The sequence below is a fragment of the Martes martes genome (assembly GCF_963455335.1).
Source record: "Martes martes genome assembly, chromosome: 1".
Taxonomy (NCBI): Eukaryota; Metazoa; Chordata; class Mammalia; order Carnivora; family Mustelidae; genus Martes; species Martes martes.
Window position 1 is genome coordinate 174145745 of NC_137888.1, and position 8034 is coordinate 174153778.

Consider the following 8034-nt stretch of genomic DNA (forward strand, 5'->3'; position numbering starts at 1 on the left):
CAGCATCATTTACAATAGCCAAGAGATGGAAACAACCTAAGTATTCATCTATAGAGGAATGGATAAAGAAGATACGGTATGTGTATAGGTATGATGTGTGTGTGTGTGTGCACGCACACACAGAGATATATATATGTATGTATAAGTAATAAGAAATATTACTCTTAAAAAAAAAAAGAGAGAATGAAATCTTGCCATCTGTAACAAAATGGATGGATCCAGAGGGTATAATGCTAAGAGAAATAAGTCAGTCAGAGAAACACAAACACAATATGATTTTACTCATGTTTGGAATTTAAGAAACAAAGTAAATGAACAAAGAAAAAAAAAGACACAAATAAAAAAAGAGACTCTTAAATACAGAGAACAAACAGGGGAGGTGGATGGGTGGGAACAGTGAAGTACGTGAAGGTTATTAGGAGTATACTTACAGTGATGAACCTTGAGTAATGTACAGAATTGTTGAATCATACTGTACACCTGAAACTAACACTGTATATTAATTATACTTCAATTAAAATAAATGTTTTAAAAAGATTAATCTGCTTTTAACATCTTTCTAATCTCGTATTAAGCTCCAGTTTATAAACTCATTTCCTTTTTTTTTTTTGGAAACGTGTTCAAAGTTGATCCAAGTTCTCCATTTTGTTCATAAAATTTAAAACGCAATACAAGTGATTTTCAAATGTGGTTAGTCTCTTTCCTTAGATTATTGAAGAAAAATAAATGTTCTAGTTAAAAATAATGGAGGTCTCCTCCTTCACATAATGCAGCACAACCGCACATGCCCATATATAGGCAGTTGCCGCCATTGCTGAATTTCATATAGTTAGATGGCCCCTGTTGGCAAGCTCCTCTCAAAAATAAATACAATTTACAAACTGGGCAGGAAAACTCTTCCTTACTCAGAATGTGGTGTTTCCATAGCTGTCTGGGCCAAACTAACTCTTTTTACAGTACAATTAAAAACTACTCCATGAACATCTTTAGAAAAAATGAAAACTGTCAAAACTTATCAAATCATTGGCAAGTGGCTTGTCATCCAAAACAGCATTTAAATTACAAAACTGTTTATATATTGGTTTTGAATAAATTAATACAAACATATCAGAATGCTGGAAGTAAATTAGCGCTCATTTATAGCGATCAGTAGGATTGCATACATCTCATGGCATTTTGATTTGCTCTCTTGCCCTGTCTTCAACTTTTATTTTTCTGTCTTGATTCTCCTACGAAAATTTAATGTTTATTAATCATGTATCTTGTGGATATTTAAAAAAATCACTGTATAATTTTTAGTTAGAATACTCTGAAGTCCTTAGAGTGAGGCCCTGTAATGTCACTGGGGCATTCCAGTTGGCTAGCACTATTTGAAATCTACTTTATCAGAGCAGCATAGAAGCTAATATATTTTCCCAATGCCAAAGCTTCTACATTGCATTTGGGTATAGAACTGAGCTGGTGAACCACACAGGGCCAAATAAAAGCTATCAGATAGAAAATGTGTATTTGAATGTATGCTTCAAAATATAGGAATAGAAGAGTAAGTGTTAGAAGATGAAAAACAGACACAAGGGGTTCCATAAAGGAATGGCTCTTGCATTTGTAGCTTCCAGTCAATAACTAGAGGTCAAGTCCTCTACTCTTATATTCCCATTTATAGAATGTATAAAAGAACACGTAGTCTGCTTACTCTTAGCCTGTAGCAGAGTTCAAAATAATATAATTTGCATAGGATTAGACAAAAACATAGTAAATATACATTTCATTAGTACTGATCCTTCTCTGTAGGGCTGCCATAAGAAAATACCACAAACTGTGGAGCTTAAATGATGGAAATTTATTTCTCAGTTCTGGAGACTGGAAGTCCAAGATCAGGATATTGGCAGGGTTGGTTTCTCCTGAGGCCTCTCTCCTTGGCTCACAGATGGCAAATTTCTGTGTGCTCACATGACCTTTCCTTTGTGCATGCCTTCCTGGTGTCTCTTCCTCTTATTATGTGGACACCGGAGATACTGGGTTATGGCCCCATACTTATGATCTCATTTAAACCTACTGCCTATTTAAAAGCTCCATCTCTGAAACAGTCACACTGGGGAAGACCTTCGACATATGAATGGGAGGGGGGCCAAATTCAGTCCATAAATAACACCCACTTTGCTGTTTATATTCTTCAGTATATACTTTATATTCAGGCAGACAACCTTCACGTTATCTTCCCTCACAAACGGATTACAAGAAAATCTCAACACCTATGCATTGCTGAATGAGGACAGGAGCACAGCAGAGTCTATTTCTCTTCCTTTGTTTATCTGAAGGAAGAATTAGAGAACTATCCATGGTAGACTTGCAATGGAGATACAGCTGCTCATTTAGTCCTGTTCAGAGCCAAACACACTAGGACACACTATTTCTTTGTATCTTTGAAAAATAAGGCAGGTGTGTTACAATTAAGTGTCTAAAAAAAATGTACCCAGGAAGAATAACACAGTAAGAACTCTGCTGAAACCATGCCAATAAACTGCTCTCCTCTTCCCCATGTTTCAACAGTTGTATATTTGGAGTAGACCAATATGAGATTCTATATTTAGCAATGGTACACAGAGTACAATGTAATAAACCTAAAATTATTCTTTTTGATCTAGGGTAATTTCAGTAAAGTGGCACATTATAATTATAGACAACCTATAGTGTTGTTGTAGCTTAGAAAATGTTCTTTTTTTCAAAACCATATAATTGTATAGTTTTTATTTTGGAGAAGGAAAATTACTTTTCCTCTACTTCAACTGAAGAACAGATGAAGGTATTACAAACTAATGAGGGCTTCTTCCAGGTGGTCCCTATATTTTCCCATTTTTATTCAACTTTGGGATCTCCACATGACTGCACACAGGCTCGGAAACCCTGAAGTCATAAACATCTAGGGCACAAACAGAATGATCTGATAAGAGGGAACCTGGATGCCGATTTTTGTAACTGGTGCTAAGTAGCAAAACCAAATCTGAACAGCCACAGGGGAGGAGGTGATCTTTTGAGCGACTGATTGATTAAACTGCTAACTTTATCCCAGAAGAAGATTTAAGGTGGCTTACAAGGATATGTAAAGCATAACAAAATATAATAAAGACAAAGATGGAAGGGAAAGATAAAGGGAGAACAAATAAGAGAACAGAAAATGAAATGAGACTAAGGAAATGGCCTACCATGCGGATCTTTGCACCTGTCAGAGCAAGCGCACTAGGGCTGAGCTTTCCAGCAGCCGAACTTGCAGAGGGAGACACAGTCACACAGTTCGTAGTCTCAGAGAGATAAACCAAACCAATCAATTGCTCATGAGAAGTACAATTATTACTGGTACTAAAATTAAATATTTCTACTGTGGATACTCATAAAGGAGGCAAGGTATGACTTGGCAACATCCTGTTAATAGCTTATGAAACATCTTCATTTTCAGCTAGAATATGTCAAAGGAAGAGCCATTGAAGAGAGAACTGCTTGCTTCTTCAGGGAGCCTTAGATACTATTTTTTAGATATCTGACCTGGTTTATACCTATTGTCTCACTGTAATTATTAATAGCAGCAAATACACTCTCAAAAATGTCCCAGTTAGGATACCAGATTATAGACTCACTCTCTATATAAAAATTAAGTGTTTTCTTTTTTAATGGAAAGATTTATGTAACAGCCAAGTTGCATAACCTTTAAAATTTTTTTTTTCATAAACATATAATGTATTATTAGTCCCAGGGGTACAGATCTGTGAATCGCCAGGTTTACACACTTCACAGCACTCACACTTCATAGCACACACCCTCCCCAATGTCCATAACCCCACCATCCTCTCTCCCCCCTCCACCCCGCCCCCTCAGTTTGTTTTGTGATATTAAGAGCCTCTTATGGTTTGTCTCCTTCCTGATCCCATCTTGTTCCATTTATTCTTTTTCTACCCCTCAAACTCCACACGTTACATCTCCACTTCCTCATATCAGGGAGATCATATGATAGCTGTTTTTCTCCGATTGACTTATTTCGCTCAGCATAATACCCTCTAGTTCCATCCATGTCGTCACAAATGACAAGATTTCATTCCTTTTGATGGCTGCATAGTATTCCATTGTGTGTGTGTGTGTGTATACACATACACACACACACATATACATGTACACATATATATACATGTGTACATATATATGTGTGTGTGTATGTGCATACACACACACACACACACACACACACACACACACACACCCCACATCTTCTTTATCCATTCATCTGTTGATGGACATCTAGGTTCCTTCCATACTTTGGCTATTGTGGACATTGCTGCTATAAACATTCGGGTTACACGTGCCCCTTCGGATCACTACGTTTGTATCTTTAGGGCAAATACCCAGCAGTGCAATTGCTGGGTTGTAAGGTAGCTCTCTTTTCAACATTTTGAGGAACCTCCATGCTGTTTTCCAGAGTGGTTGCACCTGTTTGCATTCCACCAACAGTGTAGGAGGGTTCCCCTTTCTCCTCATCCTCGCCAGCAGCTGTCATTTCCCGACTTGTTAATTTTAGCCATTCTGACGGGTGTGAGGTGGTATCTCACTGTGGTTTTGATTTGTATTTCCCTGATGCCGAGTGATGTGGAGCACTTTTTCATGTGTCTGTTGGCCATCTGGATGTCTTCTTTGCAGAAATGTCTGTTCATGTCCTCTGCCCATTTCTTTATTGGATTATTTGTTCTTTGGGTGTTCAGTTTGCTAAGCTCTTTATAGATTTTGGATACTAGGCCTTTATCTGATATGTTGTTTGTTGCATAACTTTTTGACACTCCAAACTCCTCATATCTAATATGAATGATACAGAGGGTAACCGTCATTTAAATTTTTTTTTCCTCTGGGTGCCTGAGTCAGTTAGGCATACGACTCTCGGTTTCAGTTCAGGTCATGATCTCTGTGTCATGGGATCAAGCCCCACATCAGGCTCTACACTCATCAGGAAGACTGCATGGGATTCTTCTTCACCCTCTGGCCTTCCTCCTGCTCTTTCTCCCTCTAAAATAAATAAGTTAAGCTTTAAAAAATTTTTTTCTCTATGTATTACCTTGCTAGAACTGTCATAATAATGTGACACAGACTGGGGGGCTTATATTACTGAACTTTATTTTCTTTCAATTCTGGAGATTAGAAATCTGACATCAAGGTGTCTGCAGGGTTGGTTTCTTCTGAGGCCCCTCTCCTTGGCTTGAGGTTGACCATCTTCCCCCTGTGCATACACATGGTCTTTGTGTGTGTGTGTGTCTGTGGTCTAATCTCCTCTTCTCAGACAGATACCATTCACATTGAGTAGGGCTTACTCATAGGACCTCATAGTATCTTAATCCCCCCTTTAAAGACCCTATCTCAAAATACAGTCACATTCTGAGGTACTGGGAATTAGGATTTTAATTTAGGAGTTTGGGAGAGAAAACAATTCAGCCGATAATGCTTAGCATATATATTTATTTGCTTACTGTTGCTGAGAATATTTTACATCAGAGTTCAAACGGAGTGATCATAAGAAAGCTATCTGCATTGCTTTCCCCATTGTTCTGACAGAGCACACAGTTTCTACTAAGGTTCTGACTGAAATTAGACAGATGGTAGAATGTGTTCCATCTTTGAAACACTTGGTTCTAGTGTAGTGGGGACAGGTGTGTAGGTTCCCAGTTTAACACCCTTAACTTTTATGTCCTACATATTTCTCTGTATACTTTCTGATTTACAATGCACTACCCCACTTCCCAAACACACTTTGCTCATTCATGTCTCTGGGTATTTGTTTCCCTTTGATTTAAAAGTTTTTTCCACTACTGTAAAAATCCTACATATGCTTTAAATGCACGATTAATAAGCTTCCCTGATTCAATCCTTCATAATTAGTTGACCTTTCTTCTGCCTTATGCTACAGTTAGCTATGATTTTATAAAATCCTTACTAGACTGTAATTCCACGGAGATAAAGGTTATGTCTTTTTTATTTGCACACTTCTCTTCTCTGATCCACCACTGTTTCCTAATTTTTCTCCTTAACCCTGGGTATGTATTATAGCATTTAATGCCCGGCCTCATGCCCAGCCTATGGTTACTGAATAAATCAAGTGATGAACAACAGATTATTTGCTATCTATACACTACGTTTAGCACTGCTTTACTCCAAGATAAACATTATATTCTCCATGGGCTATAGTGGCTTTTTTCCTTGTCACTGAAAAATTCATGACATTTGCATTTGTGATTTCCTCAACCTGGAATGCTTTCCTCCTATGATTTCCTAATTTTAATTCAGGTCTCAGTTCAATTGTCACATCTTCAGTAGCCTTTCCCCGATCACCCCAGTTAAAACAGCTTGCCTGTTAAGTCATTAGTTTCCTTTATTTTTTCACAGGGTTCATGACTATCTGAATTTATTTATTTATTCAGATTTATTCACTAGAATGTACACTCAATGAGGACAGGGTACTATCTTTTCATTAGTTTGTCTCCATTATCTAAAACAGCACATTGTAGGTGCCTGAAAAATGATGAATGAATAAATGAAAAAGTTTATATTTCATGTTACGTACCTCAGAGAAGATGATATGTATATCCTCTATCTTTATTTCATTTGATGAAAAACATGTTATCAAAGTAACAATGGTAAATATTTTGTTCAATGAAAACAAGGTTCACTCAAGCAAAATGAAAACTGATAATACTCTCATGAATATGCAACCAATACTCTGAAAAAATACTCTATAGATATGGAATAACTGTCTACTTACTAATACTGTGTAAGGGTGTGTGCATGTGATTAAAAATACTTATGCATCAAAAGCACAAGCAACAAAAGGAAAAATAAAATGGACTTCATCAAAATTTGAAACTTTCATGCATCAAATGACATTATCAATAAAGTAAAATAAAGCCTGTGGAATGGAAAAAAATATTTGCAACTATATATCTGATAAGGGTCTAATTTCTAGAATATATCACGAACTGTTACAGCTCAACAACAAAAAGACAACTCTATTAGAAAATAGGCAAAGGACTTGAACATTTTTCAAAAAAGATAAACAAGTGGCTGGCAAGCACATGAAAAGATGGTCAATATTTTTAGTCCTCAAGGAAATGCAAATCAAAACTACAATGATGTACCATTCCACATTTACTAGGGTGGTAATATTAATAATAATAATAATAGATAATAACAAGTATTGGCAAGATACTAACAAACTGTAAGTCTCATACATTGTTGGTGGGAAGGTAAAATGTTTCAGCCACTGTGGAAAACAGTTCGGTATTTCCTCAAAAAGTTAAATATTAAATTATCATATGACCTTAAAATTCTATTCTTAAGCATATGCTCAAAATAACTGAAAAATCTATTCAAACAAATACATGTATATGCATGCTTTTAATAGCATTTTTCCCAATTATAAAAAAAGCCATGGAAACTGCCCAAATGCCATTTATGGATGAGCCTCAAAAACATTACAGTAAGAGACAGAAACCAGACACCACAGGTCACATATCATAGGATGCCATTTCTATGAGATATCCAGAACAGACCAATCAAAAAAGATATGCGGCAACTGGGTGGCTCAGTCACTTGAGCATCCAACTTTTGATTTTTATACAGGTCATGATTGCAGGGTTGTGAGACTGAGCCCCACGTTGGGCTCCATGCTGGGTGTGAAACCTGCTTGAGCGTCTTTCTTTCCCCCTCTCTTTGCCCCCTACCCTTGCTTACGTGCTTGCTTGCTCTCAGGGAGAGAGCAAAGGAGGGAAGGAAGGACTGGAGGAAGAAGAGATGGGGAGAATCTCTGCAATGAATAAAGAAAGGGTTTTACTTTGGAGTGATGAAAATGTTTTGGAACTAGAAAGAGGTGGTACTTGCACTGAATTGTTAACTTTAGTCTATATGTTACATGAATTTCACCTCAATAAATTATTTTTAAAACTTATGGCTCTGATTCTTTTGGAGAGCAATATTTAATTTTCTTGACACAGACATCAAGTATGTTTT